The sequence below is a fragment of the Macaca fascicularis genome, chromosome 12, assembly GCF_037993035.2.
Source record: "Macaca fascicularis isolate 582-1 chromosome 12, T2T-MFA8v1.1".
Lineage (NCBI taxonomy): Eukaryota > Metazoa > Chordata > Mammalia > Primates > Cercopithecidae > Macaca > Macaca fascicularis.
Window position 1 is genome coordinate 127,940,582 of NC_088386.1, and position 17,552 is coordinate 127,958,133.

General features: G+C 41.8%; 1 protein-coding gene and 1 pseudogene across 8 annotated transcripts in view; both read left to right on the plus strand.

Moving 5' to 3' along the window:
* Positions 1-17,552, plus strand: part of DIS3L2 (DIS3 like 3'-5' exoribonuclease 2) — a 380,375-nt gene that overhangs the window by 82,223 nt on the left and 280,600 nt on the right. The window lies entirely within an intron of this gene.
* On the plus strand, positions 15,735-17,083 carry LOC141408235 (protein N-terminal asparagine amidohydrolase pseudogene; annotated as a pseudogene).

Sequence of the window (17,552 nt, forward strand, 5' to 3'; positions counted from 1 at the left end):
TCTGCAGAGAGATCCACTGTTAGTCTGACAGGCTTCCCTTTGTGGGACCTTTCTCTCTGGCTGCCCTTAATATTTTTTCCTTCATTTCAACATTTTTCCTTCATTTCAACTTTTCCTTCATTTGTGACAATTATGTGTCTTGGGGTTGCCCTTCTCGAGAAGTATCTTTGTGGTGTTCTCTGTATTTCCCAAATTTGAATGTTGGCCTGTCTTGCTAGGTTGGGGAAGTTCTTCTGGATGGTATCCTGAAGTATGTTTTCCAACTTGGTTCCATTCTCCCTGTAACTTTAAGGTACACCAATCAAACGTAGGTTTGGTCTTTTCATATAGTTCCATATTTCTTGGAGGCTTTGTTATTTCCTTTTCATTCTTTTTTCTCTAATCTTGTCGTCATGCTTTATTTTATTATGTTGATCTTCAGTCTTTGATACCCTTTCTTCTACTTGATCAATTCATCTCTTGATACTTGTATATGCTTCACGAAGTTCTCGTGCTGTGTTTTTTAGCTCCAACAAGTCATTTATGTTCTTCTCTAAACTGGTTATTCTAGTGAGCAATTCCTCTAACCTTTTATCAAGGTTCTTAGCTTTCTTGCATTGAGTTAGTACATGCTCATTTAGCTCGGAGGAGTTTGTTATTACCCACTTTCTGAAGCCTACTTCTATCAGTTCGTCAAACTCATTCTCCATCCAGTTTTGTTCTTTTGCTGGCAAGGAGTTGTGATCCTTTGGAGAGAAGAGGCATTCTGGTTTTTGGAATTTTCAGCCTTTTTGTGCTGGTTTTTCCTCATCTTTGTGGATTTATTTACCTTTGGTTTTTCCTGTTGGTGACCTTCGGATGGAGTTTTTGCATGGTGATCCTTTTTGTTGATGTTGATGCTATTGCTTTCTGTTTGTTAGTTCTCCTTCTAACAGTCAGGCCCCTCTTCTGCAGGTCTACTGGAGTTTGCTGGAGGTCCACTCCAGACCCTGTTTGCTTGGGTATTACCAGTGGAGGCTGCAGAACAACAAAGTTTGCTGTCTCCTCCTTCCTCTGGAAGCTTCATCCCAGAGGGGCACCCACCAGATGCTAGCCGGAGCTCTCCTGTGTGAGGTGTCTGTTGACCCCTGCTGGGAGGTGTCTCCGCATCAGGAGGCACAGGGGTCAGGGACCCACTTGAATAGGCTGTCTGTCCCTTATCAGAGCTTGAGTGCTGTGCTGGGAGATCTGCTGCTCTCTTCAGAGCTGGCAAGCAGGAACGTTTGTCTGCTGAAGCTGCACCCACAGCCGACCTTTCCCCCAGGTGTTCTGTCCCACGGAGGTGGGAGTTTTATCTATAAGCCCCTGACTGGGGCTGCTGCCTTTCTTTCAGAGATGCCCTGCCCAGAGAGGAGGACTCTAGAGAGGTAGTCTGGCTACAGGGGCTTTGCAGTGCTGCAGTGGGCTCTGCCTAGCTCGAACTTACTGGTGGCTTTGTTTACACTGCAAGGGGAAAACTGCCTACTCAAGCCTCAGTAATGGTGGACGCGCCTCCCCCACCAAGCTTAAGTGTCCCAGGTCGACTTCAGCCTGCTGTGCTGGCAGTGAGAATTTCAAGCCAGTGGATCTTAGCTTGCTGGGCTCCATGAGGGTGGAGTCTGCTGAGCTAGATCACTTTGCTCCCTGGCTTCAGCCCCCTTTCCAGGGGAGTGAACGGTTCTCTCTTACTGATGTTCCAGGTGTCACTGGGATATGAAAAAAAAAAAAAAAAAAAAAAAAAACTGCAGCTAGCTTGCTGTCTGCCCCAACAACTGCCCAGTTTTGTGCTTGAAACCCAGGGCCCTTGTGGTATAGGCACCCAAGGGAATCTCCTGGTCTGAGGGTTGCAAAGACCGTGGGAAAAGCATAATATCTGGACCAGAGTACACTGTTCCTCACAGCACAGTCCCTCATGGCTTCCTTTGGCTAGCGGGGGGAGTTCCCTGACTCCTTGTGCTTCCTGGGTGAGGTAACACCTCGCCCTGCTTTGGCTTGCCCTCTGTGGGCTGCACCCACTGGCTAACCAGTCCCAGTGAGATGAACCAGGTGCCTCAGTTGGAAATGCAGAAATCACCCACCTTCTGCGTTGGTGTCACTGGGAGCTGCAGACAGGAACTGTTCCTATTTGGCCATCTTCTCTGGGAATCCTCTTTTTTCCTTTTGAATTACAGTGAACTTTCCTAGTTCAGATCCACCTCCCAGCTTCATCCCCAGTTGCTGCCAATTGTTGATATGGTATCCTCCCTGGATTCCTTGAAAGCATAGCTAAGGGCTGGCTTCAGAAGTTCTAGGTATATAGGTTGATTTAGGTCGCTTCGTGTTTTCTTGAATCTAGCCTAGTGATGACCAGGTCCAAGAAGACAAGAGAAGTGTGTTAGGGCCAGGTCAAACCAAAGGAAACATTCCTAGAGGTCATTTCAGGGAGTAAAGAGGCAGCATGGTAATGAAGAAGAGCCAAAGAAAGAACAGAGAGATGGTGGCATCTTTTGACCTAAGACATGAGAATGGTAGAATAGGGAGAAGCAGAAGAATGGTTAGCAAGCTGGGTGGGTCTAGACCAGACCAGAGCAGGTATAGGTGCTGACTGGTTGAACATTAGGCATGGAAAGCATACAGTAGAGCACTAGTAGAGCTCTACAAAAGTGGATGAGGTTGCTTAAAAGTTCTAGGCCAAGTTACCTGGCATCCTTTCTGCCTTTGGACCCAGGCAACAGATGGCCAAAATAAGGAAACATATGAATAAGTAAGTCTGTTGCATTGTTTTCCTTGGTTCTCACCCTCTTTATTGGTAAGACAGTCAGCACAGCCTTTCCTGTGCTGTTAGAAGTGCTCTTGCTTCAGGCAGGAAGTCTAAGAAGATGGGGTAGGTTGTTGACCAAAGCTTGGGGGTAGGTTGAGGATTAAAGCATTTGCTGTTGCTGAGGTCTGGAAGGAAAGGTTTGGGACTTGAGCATTCTTGTTTCTGCCTTGGTGCCTTTTTTTCTTGAACAAAAATCTGTACCTCTTTTAAAACCCAATACAACAAAGTTGTGTTTTTCCCTAGAGGCCTAATTTTATGAATTTCTAGGTCATAAAATTAGCTTAGTGTTATGTATTTCTATAAACTCTTATCTGTTTAACTAGCTCCTACAGAGGGGCTGCTGGCTGCCTCTGAAGCTTTCAGAAGATTTGAAATGTAGAGGGTAGCCCCGGGTTCCTTATTATTTTGTTTCTGTGGAGCTCCTGAGAGTCTTCACAGGGGCTGCCTGACAATTGCTTTTTGTATTAAAGTCAGCCCCATTAGGTATGTCTCTCAGGCCTCATTAGTTAGAACATTTCACAGCTTCTCATTCTGAAGTGGGGGAGTTCTGCTGGCCTTAGCCCACCTGTGATAGTTGTTGGTGACAGGGTCAAAGTAGGGAGAAGAGAATATTCAGACTGTCATCAAGAATCCCTGACGTCTAGAATATAAACATCTCCAAACATACTGGCCAATTGTCTTATAGGTTTGTTAGTACAAAAGCATATTGTTATCAAAGGAATCTGTAGTCACTAGCGTGAGCCAATGTGGATTAATTGGATTATTCATCTTTGCTTCTTTCTGCTTGTTATGCTCACTCCTCTTGGGTATGTAAACTACAGGGCTTTTGGGGTTTTAGAAAAAACAACAGTTCTTTTCGTTGTAGTAGTAAATAGTCAATTTATTTCACAGCATGATTTTTGGCAAAATAGATAGCTGTATGAGTATCAAGCTGTGAGGCAATAATGAAAAATAATTTACTCTTATATAACTCTTTGAAGTTCAGATTCTTCGACATTTTTACTGTTTCCTTATACTTTTTATTGCAGACATTTGATGAAAGATAGTTGAGGGGCAAATGATAGTTTCTTCCTTTGTCAGTTGGGATATTAAGGTACTGTGAGAGTAAGTGGCTGGTTTGAGGACTGAGAGTTTTTGGCAGAACCAGGGACAGAATCCAGATCTCTTGACTTTCGGCTTAATGTCCTTTTCCCCAGATTTTCGAAGTGGAGATCATGTCCCCAAATGGTTAGGAAGCATTGATCCTGACAATTCTGCCTGGAGCAGTTCAAGGTACCCAGTGGCTTCTCATCTGCCATTCATCCTGCCCTGTGCTAGATCCTAGAAATACAAAGTAGAATAGGTCAAAGGCTTTGCCCTTCAGGAGTTCATAGGCTGGTTGGGAAGAGAATGGAAACAATTATGGTAAGGTTTGCAGGATGGAAACAGAAATACCACATTGTTATGGGAGAAACAAACTCTATTTGAAAGAATTGGGGAAGATTTCATAGAGATTACATTAGAGTTAAGGTTTAAAGGATGGGAATAGAGAAAGAGAGAGGATTTATTTTATTTCAAGATGAGAATGATTTGGCAAGAGAGGATTGTGAAAATTTCAGGTTTCAGGGAGGCATGTATGGATCAAAGCTTTCTCTTCCTGCTATACTATTGGCTGAGTACGGCAGCCTCTCTACTAACTCTCCCAGACACTGGAAGAAGCAGGGGGCTCCTAACTCCTCTCAGGATCCTGCCCTCAAGGGAGACTGAAAGGGGGACCATGGCACCCTTTTACAGAGACTCTTGGAACATTGCTGCCTGCTCGGTAAACTCTTGTTTGCCATTTATTTGATCTTCGCCCTGCTTCTTCCATTCTCTTTCCTTTTCTTCATCAAGTTCACCTCCCATAACCATAGCCCATACTTGTCTTTCATCTTTTGGTTAACCGTAATGAGTTTATTCTATTATTTTCCTTCTCTTAATACCCCAATACAGTAAATTACAAATATGCATGTATAAACCCTGTGGGTGCTAATAACAACTGCTAACTTATTGGTGCTTACTGTGTACCAGGTGCTATATTTAGTGCCTTGTACTATTCTTTTGTATGTTGTTACCTCTATCCCAATTTTGTGAATGAGAAAACTGGGGCTTAGTTTAAACATCTTATTTAGGGAACATATAACTAAGGAGTAACAGAGTGGAATTCAGATTTACATCTCCTGGCTTCATGATCACATTGTTATTTGTTATTCCAGAGATATCAAGGAGAGAGTTATTTGATCTGTAGACAGATATTGTCAGGCGTCATAAAAATTAACACACATTTAGAAAATAACAATATATGCTTTAGCATTAGGTAATAGGTAATATCTTAAGTTGCCATCAAGAAGATGACTGTATCAGTTGATATAACTAAAAGTTTAGTGTTAGTCTCAGAAAATAAACAATTCAGAAAATATTAATTAGAATTCTAGTGGTTGTATCTTAGGACTGGAGAGGTATGATAGGACATTATGGAGACAGGTGTTGAGAATGAGGGAGAACCTTAACGGATACCTGCCCTAGACAGTGGAGCTGACCCAACAATAAAAGTCAAATCAGAGTTGCAGCTTGCTGTTCAAGGCGAAGAGTCAAAGGGGTTACAGACCCAGATGCCATTCCTGCAGATCCCAAATTCATAGTACTTGGATGCACAGGTATTCAAAAGGCAAGTAGGCAGTTGTCATTTAGGAGGAAGTGGGTCCTACTGGGGCTTTGGGACAGGGTGCTAAGTTCAGAAATGTGGGACTGTTTTCTTATAAGCAGAGTGGTAGAAGCAGCCACTGGGCTAGGAGTCAAGGATAGGATTTGATCCTTAAGCTAGGAGAATTGACTAGAGTCATATTGGGAGCAAGAACCAAAGCAGAGGACCAGCCTTGAGAGCCAGAATTCTGAGTCTTTCTTTGGTTGTACCAAAGGAGTCCTGGGAGCGCAGAATTCAGCTATGGTGTCTTAGTTGATGCAGCCATAGTGATTGGCTCAGAGAAAATAAGAGTAAAAGAGGCTGACAGAGCATATCAAAATTACACTCAATCGGCAAAACAACGTGATACGGAACATAACTAGCAAAAGAGGTGGATTTCAAATGAATCTTTTACTCATTGGAACTTTGTTAAAAATATAGTAAGACAGGCAGGAATCTACTTGATACATTGATACCTGTTGGAAACCTAATAATGCTAGGGACTCATTTATTTCTCCCACATGTATTTGTGCAGCACCTGCAGGGTACTGAGAGGATAGAGTGGGAATAAATCAGTCAAGTACTTTGTTAGCAAATCTAAATTTCTCTCAAGATGGGATTATTTCACTTAACTTACAGCAGAGCAAAGTCTATATATGATTTAAGGAGGTAGGGTTCAGCAAGGGAATAATAGATGTATAGTTATTTCGGAAGAGATTGGCACTGAAAGAAAGAAATAACTCGAGTTTGAAAGAATAAAGGAAGTGTTGATAGGAGTGACTACTGTTGTTCTAAATTAAACAAACGTAGAAATCAAAGTGCACATTTAATCCCTAATTTTCAATGGTTGTTTCAAACCTCCTTATGGTCACATGAAATTGGTCTAGTACAGTAAATTGTTTCCTTTGACAACTAAGTTTTCCTTCAAGTGATTGTTTTAAAGTTTTGTGTTCTAAGTTCTTTAAATATGCACCCATCATACTAGATTATATTTAATCCATTCTCTTACATAACCACTATCATTTTGGATTGCTCTCAATTCCAGTGGAATTAGAATTTCTTAGAACTGTTTGGTTTCTTGGCCTGCATGGCAGGCCTAAAAGAGGCTTGGAAGGTACTCAATGATGGGAGGGCAAGGTCTTTGGAGCCTCCATCAAGAGTAGTATGGTAGGTGAGGTATATCCACTAACATGATCAGATTTTCCCAAGATTGCTATATACACAGACTATTTTTAACAGTCATCTTTTTTTCTTCATTACTGCCAGCTCTGGATCAAATACTTCAGGTTCTTGCCTGCTTTAAACATGCCCTCAGATCTCTGTAATTCAAGTTGAAATGTCTGAAATAAGGAAAGTATTGTTTAAGGATAGAGTAGCTTATTTATGCTGGGAAACTCCCAGTTAATATTTCAGGGTTATTTTCTAGAAAACTAATTGATCTCTCCTTAACCCCATGGAGATGTTTTGGTGAAAACCACATTTATTGTAACGCATGAGTTAATGTAGATAAAATACTTAAGGCAGTGATGGCACATTCTAAGTGCTCGAGAGATGTCAGGTGTTACTACTATTAGTCTTAGAAATGAGGACCAAGAACATGGTTTAGCCACAACACATGATAACTCAGGTTTACTTTTTCTAGCTCTTGAATGTACCACATTTACTGAAAGAAGACAAAATATTCACGGAAAATGTTGGTGTCTTAGTACGTGTTTCTTTGAGTCATCTGCCTTGCTGAACAACTGTATGATAGGCAAGGTTATACTCTGGAATTATGTGGTTTATTTCTTACTCATGCTCACTGCCCATCAAGATCATCTAGGGGCTTTGCTTTGCATTATCTTTACTCCAGACCCCAGGATGGATGGAACATAGACCATCAGAAGTGCTCCCTTTCTCTGTGGCAGAAGGAAACAGAGCCAAGGAGGGCCACATTTAAAATGCCCCTGTCCAGAAGTGATGGAGTCACTTCTGCCAGTAGCTCATTGGCAAGAATGAGTCACGTGACACCACCCAACCACAAGAGGACCAAGAAGTGCAGTCCTACCAAATGTCTGCAAGTAGGGATATAACAGGACGTATCTGGTAAACTGTGCTAATGACTCTCACACTGGACTAATTAGATGCATTATGTATTGCATTCCTGGCTAGCCATCTGAAAAGCATATGACACTGGTCATGGCAAAAGCTTCAGTATTGCTTACTACAAATATATCCCCACTCTTGAAAGTAGAATTCAGAAGGAACCTGAAAATGTTCTGGTTGGTCTGTCTACAAGATCACCCTCAGTCGTGTAATTATTGCTTTAAAGTACAGGGTATGATAACAAGTAAATTTGTTGATTTTGTAATTAAGTTAATGGTGTAGTGGTACAGTTTTTGTAAGTGAAAGGCAAGGAAGTTATATTTTAAGGAAACGTACTGACATTTACTTGGTAATATTTATAAACCATAAAGAGTTTATCAATAGTAGTATTGTGATATTGCTGCTTGCTACTGCTATTGTTCAAATTCTCATTTTTTATTAAAATTTTAGTAGACTTTTGTCTTATAGAAACTAGTAATGATTTAGGGCGTATACATAACTGTCTTGTGAATTTAGGCAGTATTATGTACTGCATTGGAGACTTCTGAAAATATGGTAGATTTGGAAAACTACAGATACTATTTTATTTTTGAGCTTAAAATGCAAGCTAGGGATATAAAGTGGCAAGAGATGAGGCCAGGCTGGCAGATGGAGAGGCAGGGGTGGTGGTGGTGGTGTCATATTGTGAAAGGTCTAACTGTGTAAGAGAGTTCAGTTGTTATGTAGTCACTGGGGAGTCACTGAATGATTTTGAGGAAGGTGACATAGTCACATTGTATATTAAATATCATTGTGGTGGTAGGGTGTGAAGGACTTAAAGGAAAGGGGCGAAATTGGTGGGAGACTGAAAAGAAAATTATGTATTGAGAGTCCCAGTGAGAGATGAAGTCACAGTGCCCATGTGAAATACAAGGAGGAGATGAATTTAAGACTGTTTAATAAGCTAGAACATGGTGATGGATTATAGGAAGAAGCTGCGATGACTTCTACGTTAGGCTCAGGTAATTGAGGGAATGGTGACACCCTTTGCCAAGATAGAATTTAGGAAGGGGAACAAGGACAGAAGTTAGAGTAGGATGATAAACTTGTTTAGACATGTTGAGTTTGAGATGCCTGGGGACATACAAGTATATAAAGCTAGAAGGCATTTAGATATTAGGATTTAGAGTTCAGAAGTCAGAACTTGGCTAGAGGTAGAGATTTGGGTGTCGTCAATTGCACTTGAATAAATGGACATTTTATAGAGAAATAAAAGAAGACCTCTGAGGATAGAGCCTGAGGAATACCAAAACTTAGTGGGTATGCAGAAGAAGAGGATCTAGGAAAGAATGCTGAGGAGTGGTGGCCAGCAAGGAAGGAGGAACAGCAGCAGGGAATGATGTGCCAGAAACCAAGCTGATGAGCCTTGGAAGGAGGAGAAAGTGCCCTGTTGCTTATATGCCCAGTGAGAAGATCTCCTGAGAAGTTAGCTTTGACTAACGTGGAGCCATCTGTGACACTGATCAGAACATTTTTAATGGGAGTAGAGAAGGCAGAAACCAAACCACAGTGAGTGAAGGAGTGCATGAAGGAGACAGAGAAAGGGTAGTGATTTAAGAATAAGAGGCACAGAGATGCTGTTTTTTGTTCTGATATGAGAGAAACTTGACTTAAATATGATATCCTAAGCCAGATTTCTTAAAGGCAGGGCTTCAGATGGAGATTTTCACTTAAGTAGTGTATATTTGTGAAAAATTTCTGATCTATACCAAATTACTTAACATTTAATTAGGAAAATCATGGCCCAGATCAAAAGTTAGAATTTGAGAACAGCACTGAGAATGAACTAGTTATAAAGCTGAAAGAAGTTGGGAATGGCTAGTAAGACAGTGAACTGACCATGCAGCACACAGCTGAGGGAGAAACATTTCAAAATAGGCCCCAGAGGAAGCCAGATCAGGTTTTAGGAGCAAATGTACTGGGGACGATTGGCCATAAGAAGGGATCTCCCTGTGGTGATTTTTGAGAGCATAGGAACCTTTCTAAAACAGGAGTTGGCAAACTTCCTCTGTAAAGGGCCAGATAGTAAGTGTTTTAAGCTCTGTAGGCCATACAGTTCTGTCACAACTACTCAACTCTGCCATTGTAACAGGAAAGCAGCCACAGACTTTATGTAAATGAATAACCACAGCTAAGTTTCAATAAAACTTTGTTGACAAAAACAAGTGGATTTGGCCTGTGAGTTATAGTTTACCAACCCCTGATCTAGAGGCATTATCACACTTCATGAAGGACTTCGTTCCTGCCCCAGTAAGGAACCCGGTGAGGCTAGACACAGATGCCTTATTCTCACCCCTAAAGGGCTTGCAAACTCTGCTGGGAAATGTCTCACTATTTAGGCTCCATCTCATAATTCAAGCTTGTAGTTCTTGAGTCTTTTGATTTTAAATCAGAAAATGTTAAGGAGTCTCTATCTCTGTGGGTGTTTGGGTAGTTGACTGGATTCTATATTTTGTTTTTTAGAGTTTTTTCTTTAATAATGTGTATGAATATTGAGCTTACAGCTTATTAACAATTCTATATGTATTTGCTTTAGATCCTTTTCAATCAGATTAGAAATGGATCCTGAAGATTAAGGTGTAAGTAATATTTGTGGAAATAGGAAATTGAATAGGGAGTACATTGTCCATCTTAACTTTCTGGCATGGCTCTCTCTCTTTACTGCTGCTTGTGCCTGCTTCTCATGTACTTCGTCATCCAGTGTCCTGGGGCCTCTACCCTTATGCTTCAGGCGTTTTTGCCATTCTCTTGAGCAGTGAGTAGCATGAATTCGTGTTTGCAGCGATCAGAGAAAAGATAAGTAGTTTTCCACATAGTCCTTTTTAGATGCCAAACTGGCACGATTTGTGTCACCAGAAAAATTTTCAGAGGTACAGGATATAGTAGTACAGACTAGTACCAAGTTAGCTAAAGGTCAGTGCTCTTAGGCAAGTGACAAAGGTTATTTCAAGAGTATAATGCTACAAGTAGGAAGTGAATTCAGAGTCAGGAACCTAAGAGGTTTCTAACAGATTGGAGCATAGAAAATGAGAGTGATTGAGATAAATGGTTTAGAATAGGGGTCCCTAACCACCAGACCATGGACTAGTATTTCGTCTGTTTACAGTCACTCCCCATTGCTCACATCACTCCCTGAGCTCCGCCTCCTGTTAGATCAGCAGCGGCATTAGATTCTCACAGGAACACTAACCCTATTGTGAACTTCGCATATGAGGGATCTAGGTTGTGTGTTCCTTTTGAGAATCAAATGCTTGATGACCTGTCACTGTCTCCTGTCACCCCCAGATGGAACTGTCTGGTTGCAGGAAAACAAGCTCAGGGCTCCCACTGATTCTACATTATGGGCGAGTTGTATAATTATTTCATTATGTATTACAATGTAATAATAATAGAAATAAAGTGTACAATAAATGTAATGTGTGTGAATCATCCCAAAACCATGCTCCTGGTTTGTGGAAAAATTGTCTTCCATGAAACCGGTCCCTGGTGCCAAAAAGTTGCGGACCGCTGGTTTAGAATGTAGGCTGTCAGCAAGGAAGGGGCCTCATCCACTTATGCAGTGCCTCCTTCAGACTTAGACTGAGTGCCTATTATGAGTCAGGTATAGTCCTATATCTCAGGAATACAGTAAGGCATAAAATAGGGTCCTGATTGTATCTAAACCATGGAACATAGAAAATGACTGCTTGCTCAGTTCTCCCAATGATGGTACTTAAGTAGTGCCATTCCAGATGGAAAGTAGAGCCATAATTTATTATTTATTATTATTTTTTTGAGACAGTCTCACTCTGTCACCCAGGCTGGAGTGCAGTGGCGCGATCTCAGCTCACTGCAACCTCCGCCTCCTGGCTTCAAGCGATTCTCCTGCCTCAGCCTCCTGAGTAGCTGGGATTATAGGCATGTGCCACCACACCCGACTAATTTTTTTTTTTTTTTTTTTTTTTGTTGTTGTTAGTAGAGACAGGGTTTCACCATGCTGCTCAGGCTGGTCTTGACTCCTGACCTCGTGATCCACCTGCCTTGGCCTCTCAAGGTGCTGGGATTACAGGTGTGAGCCACCGCGCCCGGCCATGTAGTCGTTATTTATTACATGTAGTGGATGCCTTGGTGTATGGGGGCTTAATTCTCCTGGGAACTCAGGTTGAGAAAATCAGTCTAGTGGAGCAATAATAGAGTGGTAAGTGCAGTGATAGAGAAAAAGTCCTGGGTGTCATGGGAGTGTGCAATAGGGATACCCAGCTAGCTTACAGAGGGCCAGGGAATGCTTTCTGGAAAGGAATTTTGGGAAGAAATGAAGTCTGAATGGAAAACTGTAAACCATGTGGAGAATAGAGAAGGCTTGATGGAAAAGAGAGACTAACCTTCTCTAAGTCCAAAAAGTTTTAAAAATATAGCTAGAGGGGAGATTTTGAGAAGATTGGTGACCAGAGATAAGGTCTTATCAGCTTCTTACTGGGCACTGACAAAGCCAGATCGCAGACAGTCAGACCCAGTGTCTTACTGGTCTCAGTTTTGTGCTGCTGTAACAAAATACCTGAAACTGGGTGATTTATAAAGAATAGAATAGACATTTATTTTCTCATAGTTCTGGAGACTGGAAAGTCAAAGATGAAGGCACTGGCAGGTTCAACTACCTGGTGAAGGCAGCATCCTCCAGAGGGAAGGAAGGCTGTGTCCTCACATGGCAGAAAGCGGAACAGCAAGTGGGCCTACCACTCTGTGAAGCCTCTTTTATAAGGGCCTAACTCCCATTCATAAGGGAGGAGCCCTCATGATATCATCACCTTTTAAAGGCCTCATTTTTTTTTTTTTTTTTAAACAGAGTCTCGCTCTGTTGCCCAGGCTGGAGTACAGTGGTGCGATTTCGGCTCACTGCAACCTCCACTTCCTGGGTTCAAGCAATTCTCCTGCCTCAGCCTCCCGAGTAGCTGGGATTAGAAGCGCCCACCACCATGCCCAGCTAATTTTTGGAATTTTTTTTTTTTTTTTTTTTTTGATACGGAGTCTCGCTTTGTCACCCAGGCTGGAGTGCAGTGGCGCGATCTCGGCTCACTGCAAGCTCCGCCTCCCGGGTTCACGCCATTCTCCTGCCTCAGCCTCCGAGTAGCTGGGACTACAGGCACGCACCACCATGCCTGGCTAATTTTTTTGTATTTTTAGTAGAGACGGGGTTTCACCATGTTAGCCAGGATGGTCTCGATCTCCTGACCTCGTGATCCGCCCGCCTCGGCCTCCCAAAGTGCTGGGATTACAGGCGTGAGCCACCGCGCATGGCCATTCACTTCTTAATACCATAACATTGGCGACACCTGAATTTTGGAGGGGACACATTCAAATCATGTTACTCAGTCTCACTGGATGAATGCTATCTAAGATGAGCTGGATACTGTCACGGCACTTGGTGCATGGTCATTTCTTTTCCTTGAAATTATGATGCGCTATCTTTAGTCTAAAAGCACTGCAGTCTCAGGTCCTTTGGGATAAGATATGGTGTCTTTTGAAAGTGAGGAGGTTGACCCTGGATATATTGGCTTTGGGCTTTCTGCCTGTCCTCTCTAATACATACTTGGTGTTGGGCGTGGTTTTCCTTTTGGGGTAATTTGGATTATTGCCACTCAAAGTGTGGTCCATGTACTAACAGGATGGAAGAATCTCAGGCCCAAGACCCACTGAATGAGAATCTGCATTTTAACGAGATCCCCAAGTGATTTGTATGAGCATTACATTTTGAGAAGCACTGATGTGGATGAGTAGGTCTTTTTTGCTCTTATGATAAAAATTAGTTTGTCACTATAGAGAAAGGAGAACTTGTATATGACATTATTATAGCTGGTCCTGGAGGAGAGTCATGGGTGCAGTGTAACTTGTTGGGGCTTCAGAGGTTTCAAGTAATGATAACGATTTCCTTGTTTTAGACTCGAGATCCCTCACTCTAACCCTTCACCCCCTTCTCCAGTTAGCTCTAGCAGTTGAAGGATATATTGTTCTTGTAGTTGGAAAAACCCACTGATTAGTTTATTAAAAAGAGATAGATTTTAGAATATCTTGAGTTATTTTTATCCCACTAAGTGTTCTGTAACCTACCTCCTTCCCATTTTGGGGAGATCATTTTATTTATTATTATTATTTTTAAGATGGGGTCTTGCTGTATTGCTCAGGCTGGTCTCAAACCCCTAGGTTCAAGCTGTCCTCCTGCCTCGGCTTCCCAAAATGCTGGGATTACAGGCATGAGCCACCATGCTCAGCCTTGGAGTTCATCTTAATATTAAGTTCAGACAATCATGTCATTTCTGTCTTACTGGACTCCAGCTTCACTCTTTTTTTTTCTGGAAGGGGATTACCTGTTACATTATGTTTAATACATGTTTGTCACAAACTTTCTATTTGAGACCCACTTTTAGTAGCTTTCAGCATAGTTTGAAGTCTTTTTGACAAGTACATTTACAGATTATGGTAGTTATTTCAATATACAGAATTTTTGTATCTTGAAACACTTGAAAGTGTAAAGCACCTCCTCATAACTTGAGTATTACTATTTTTCCATTTGGCCTGTGCTACTGCAAAATGATATGCTAGTGCATCAAGTGGGATTAGAAAGAAAAAGAAGATAGCTGCTCTTTCTATAGTTGATAGTGTAAAGAACTAGAAGAGGAAAATGTAAAGAAAAACAGTCTGGGCCGGGCGCGGTGGCTCACGCCTGTAATCCCAGCACTTTGGGAGGCCGAGGCGGGCGGATCACAAGGTCAGGAGATCGAGACCACGGTGAAACCCCGTCTCTACTAAAAATACAAAAAGTTAGCCGGGCGCGGTTGTGGGCGCCTGTAGTCCCAGCTACTCGGGAGGCTGAGGCAGGAGAATGGCGTGAACCCGGGAGGCGGAGCTTGCAGTGAGCCGAGATCGCGCCACTGCACTCCAGCCTGGGCGACAGAGCGAGACTCCGTCTCAAAAAAAAAAAAAAAAAAAAAAAAAACAGTCTGAAACTTTAAATGACTATATTTGAGGTTTATCAAAAAGATAAACTGTTTTTTAATAAATGAGGCACCTGCATTATCAAAATCATTTATTATTTGTAATTGGAATTATCTTTTCATCCAGACTTTGGTAAGAGGTGGTTAGATTATGCCAAAAAATGATTAACATTTTAAAAAATTGAGATAAAATTCATATAACATAAAATTCACCATTTTAATAATTTTAAAGTATACAGTTTTGTGGTTTTAGTATATTTACAATGTTGTGCAACCCTCACCACCATCTAATTCCAGAACATTATTCACCCCCAAAAGAATCCCTGTGCCCATTAAGCAGTAGTCACTCTCTGTTCGCCTTCTTCCTAGATGCTGGTAACCACTAATCTGTTTTCTGTCTCTATGGATTTTCTTATTCTAGACATTTCATATAAATAGAATTGTACAATATTTGTCGTTTTGTGTTTGTGTTCCTTCACTTAGCATAACGTTTTCAGGGTTCTTCCGTGTTGTAGCATATATCAGTACTTCATTTCTTTTTGTGGCAGAATAACATTCCATGTGTGGGCATGCCACGTTTTGTTATCCTTTCATCAGTTGATGAACATTTGGGTTGTTTCTACTTTCTGGCTATTATGCTGTTGCGAACATTCATGCACAAGGTTTTATATAAGCACATGTTTTCACTTTTTTTGAGTATTTGCGTAGGAGTGGAGTTATTGGGTCACGTGGTGACTCCATGTTTAACAAAAATGATTTTTAAAATAAAGATGACTGAAAGATACTGTCCCTAAACTTTTCTGACCCCAAAGAAATTAGTCTTATGAATATATAAACAAGTTAAGCCCTAAAATTACTTGTTTTCTTTGGCATTTTGTCTACTATATGAGCTGCAGTTGTGTTGCTCCTGTTTCTTTTCACATGCAAGTCACCATTTTGGACATTTCAGAATGGAACCCCTCTATCTCCTAGACTGTGAATTTGATGGTCCTTTGCTGTATTATTTTATGAGTTACTTCTGGAGCATCAACAGTTCTCTCTTAAAAAAAAATCTTGTGGGCACTTAATAAGAGTTGTATATGCCCAAAATGTGTTTGCTCCTGTTGTTGAAGGAGGTTGTTTATTATCGTTGTTGTTATAGTGTGTTATTGAATATAGTTTAGGAACTCAAGTAGCTTAGTTACCTAATATAAATACTATTGGTGGGGGCGGCGGGCGGCCCGGGGCTGCGCGGGGGTGGGGTGCCGCCTCCCTGGGCATGCCTGGGCAACCGCCTCCGCGATGCCGCTGCTTGTCGAGGGGAGGCGAGTGCGGCTGTCGCAGTCCTCGCCCACGCTGCTGCGTCTGAGGCCACTCTCCTTTGGAGGAAAGAGCCAGACCTCTCAGAGGTCAGTCTGTTCAAGAAGTGGGACCCCAGGGCCTTCTGTGTGTTCAGCAAAGAGAGCTTGCAGTGACCTCCCCGAAGAATGGCTCCATCTCCATTCTGGGTTCTGATGATGCCACTACTTGTCACATTGTGGTCCTGAGGCAAACAGGTAATGGGGCCACGTGCTTGACACATTGTGACGGAACCGACACCAAAGCTGAATTCCCCTTGATCATGAACTCCATAAAATCCTTTTCCGACCACGTTCAATGTGGAAGGCTGAAAGTGCACCTCGTTGGAGGCTTCAGTGACGACAGGCAGTTGTCACAAAAACTCACTCATCAACTTCTTAGTGAATTTGACAGGCAAGAAGATGACATTCACTTAGTGACATTATGTGTGACAATTAAATGACCGGGAAGAAAACGAAAACCACTTTCCAATAATATATGGCATTGCTGTCAACATTAGGACTGCAGAGATTTACAGAGCCTCCTTTCAAGATCCAGGTCCGGAGGAGCAGCTGCGTGCGCGCGAACCTTAGCAGGAGGACCAATGATTAGCATTTACGATGCAGAGACAGAACAACTTCGCATAGGACCGTACTCCTGGACGCCATTTCCACATGTGGATTTCTGGTTGCAGCAAGATGACAAACAAATACTAGAGAATCTTTCTACTTCGCCTCTGGCTGAGCCGCCCCACTTTGTTGAATTTATTAGATCTACCTTGATGTTTTTTAAAAAAAATACCCACCTCCAACTAACACACTGTTTCCTGGAAATAAAGCCCTACTCTACAAAAAAAAAAAAAAAAAAAAAAAAAAAAAAAAAAGAATTACTAGGTCAAAAGATAAGAAATTATTCAAATGGATTCTGTGTGCTACCAGGTTGCTGTGGTCTGAATGTATCCCCAGAATTCATATGTTAGAAACATCACCTCAAACGCACCAGCGTTGGCAGATGTGGAGTCTTTTGGGAGGTGTTTAGGTCATGAGGGTAGAGCCCTATTGAATGGATTATAAATAAAAGGGCTTGCAGAATTGGATTTTCTTACTCTTGCCTTTCTGCCTTCCGACTTCTACCTTCTGTCCACATGATGACTCAGCAAGAAAGCCCTCACCAGATGCTGATGCCTTAATCTTGGACTTCCCAGCCTCCAGAACTGGGGAGACAGTCTGGACAAAGGGAAAACCTGAGACCAGGTTTTTATCCATTCTTTAATTGAATAATTAAAAGAAATAAACAAATTTGCTTTTATTTCTTTAACTTTTACTTTTTGGCTTTCCATTCATCCTGTGACCTTGTTGATATTTTAAATGTTGGTTTTATCATCTTCAGTATTGTCTGTTTCTCATATGTGTTATTTCTGTGTTTGGCACTTTGCTTTGGGCACAGTGCCACTTGTGTGTGCCTAAGGCTGGATTTGTGTCCTCATGGTATTAACTCTCAAGTTAGGGACATAGACATATTTCTGTAAGCGTACACATCCTTGTTTTGTGCAGACTTTTCTTTCATGCTCATGTTTCTTTTCCTTTTGTTTGTAGCCAGACATTTTGGACCCAATGTCTATTTCTCACTAGTGATATGGATTCTG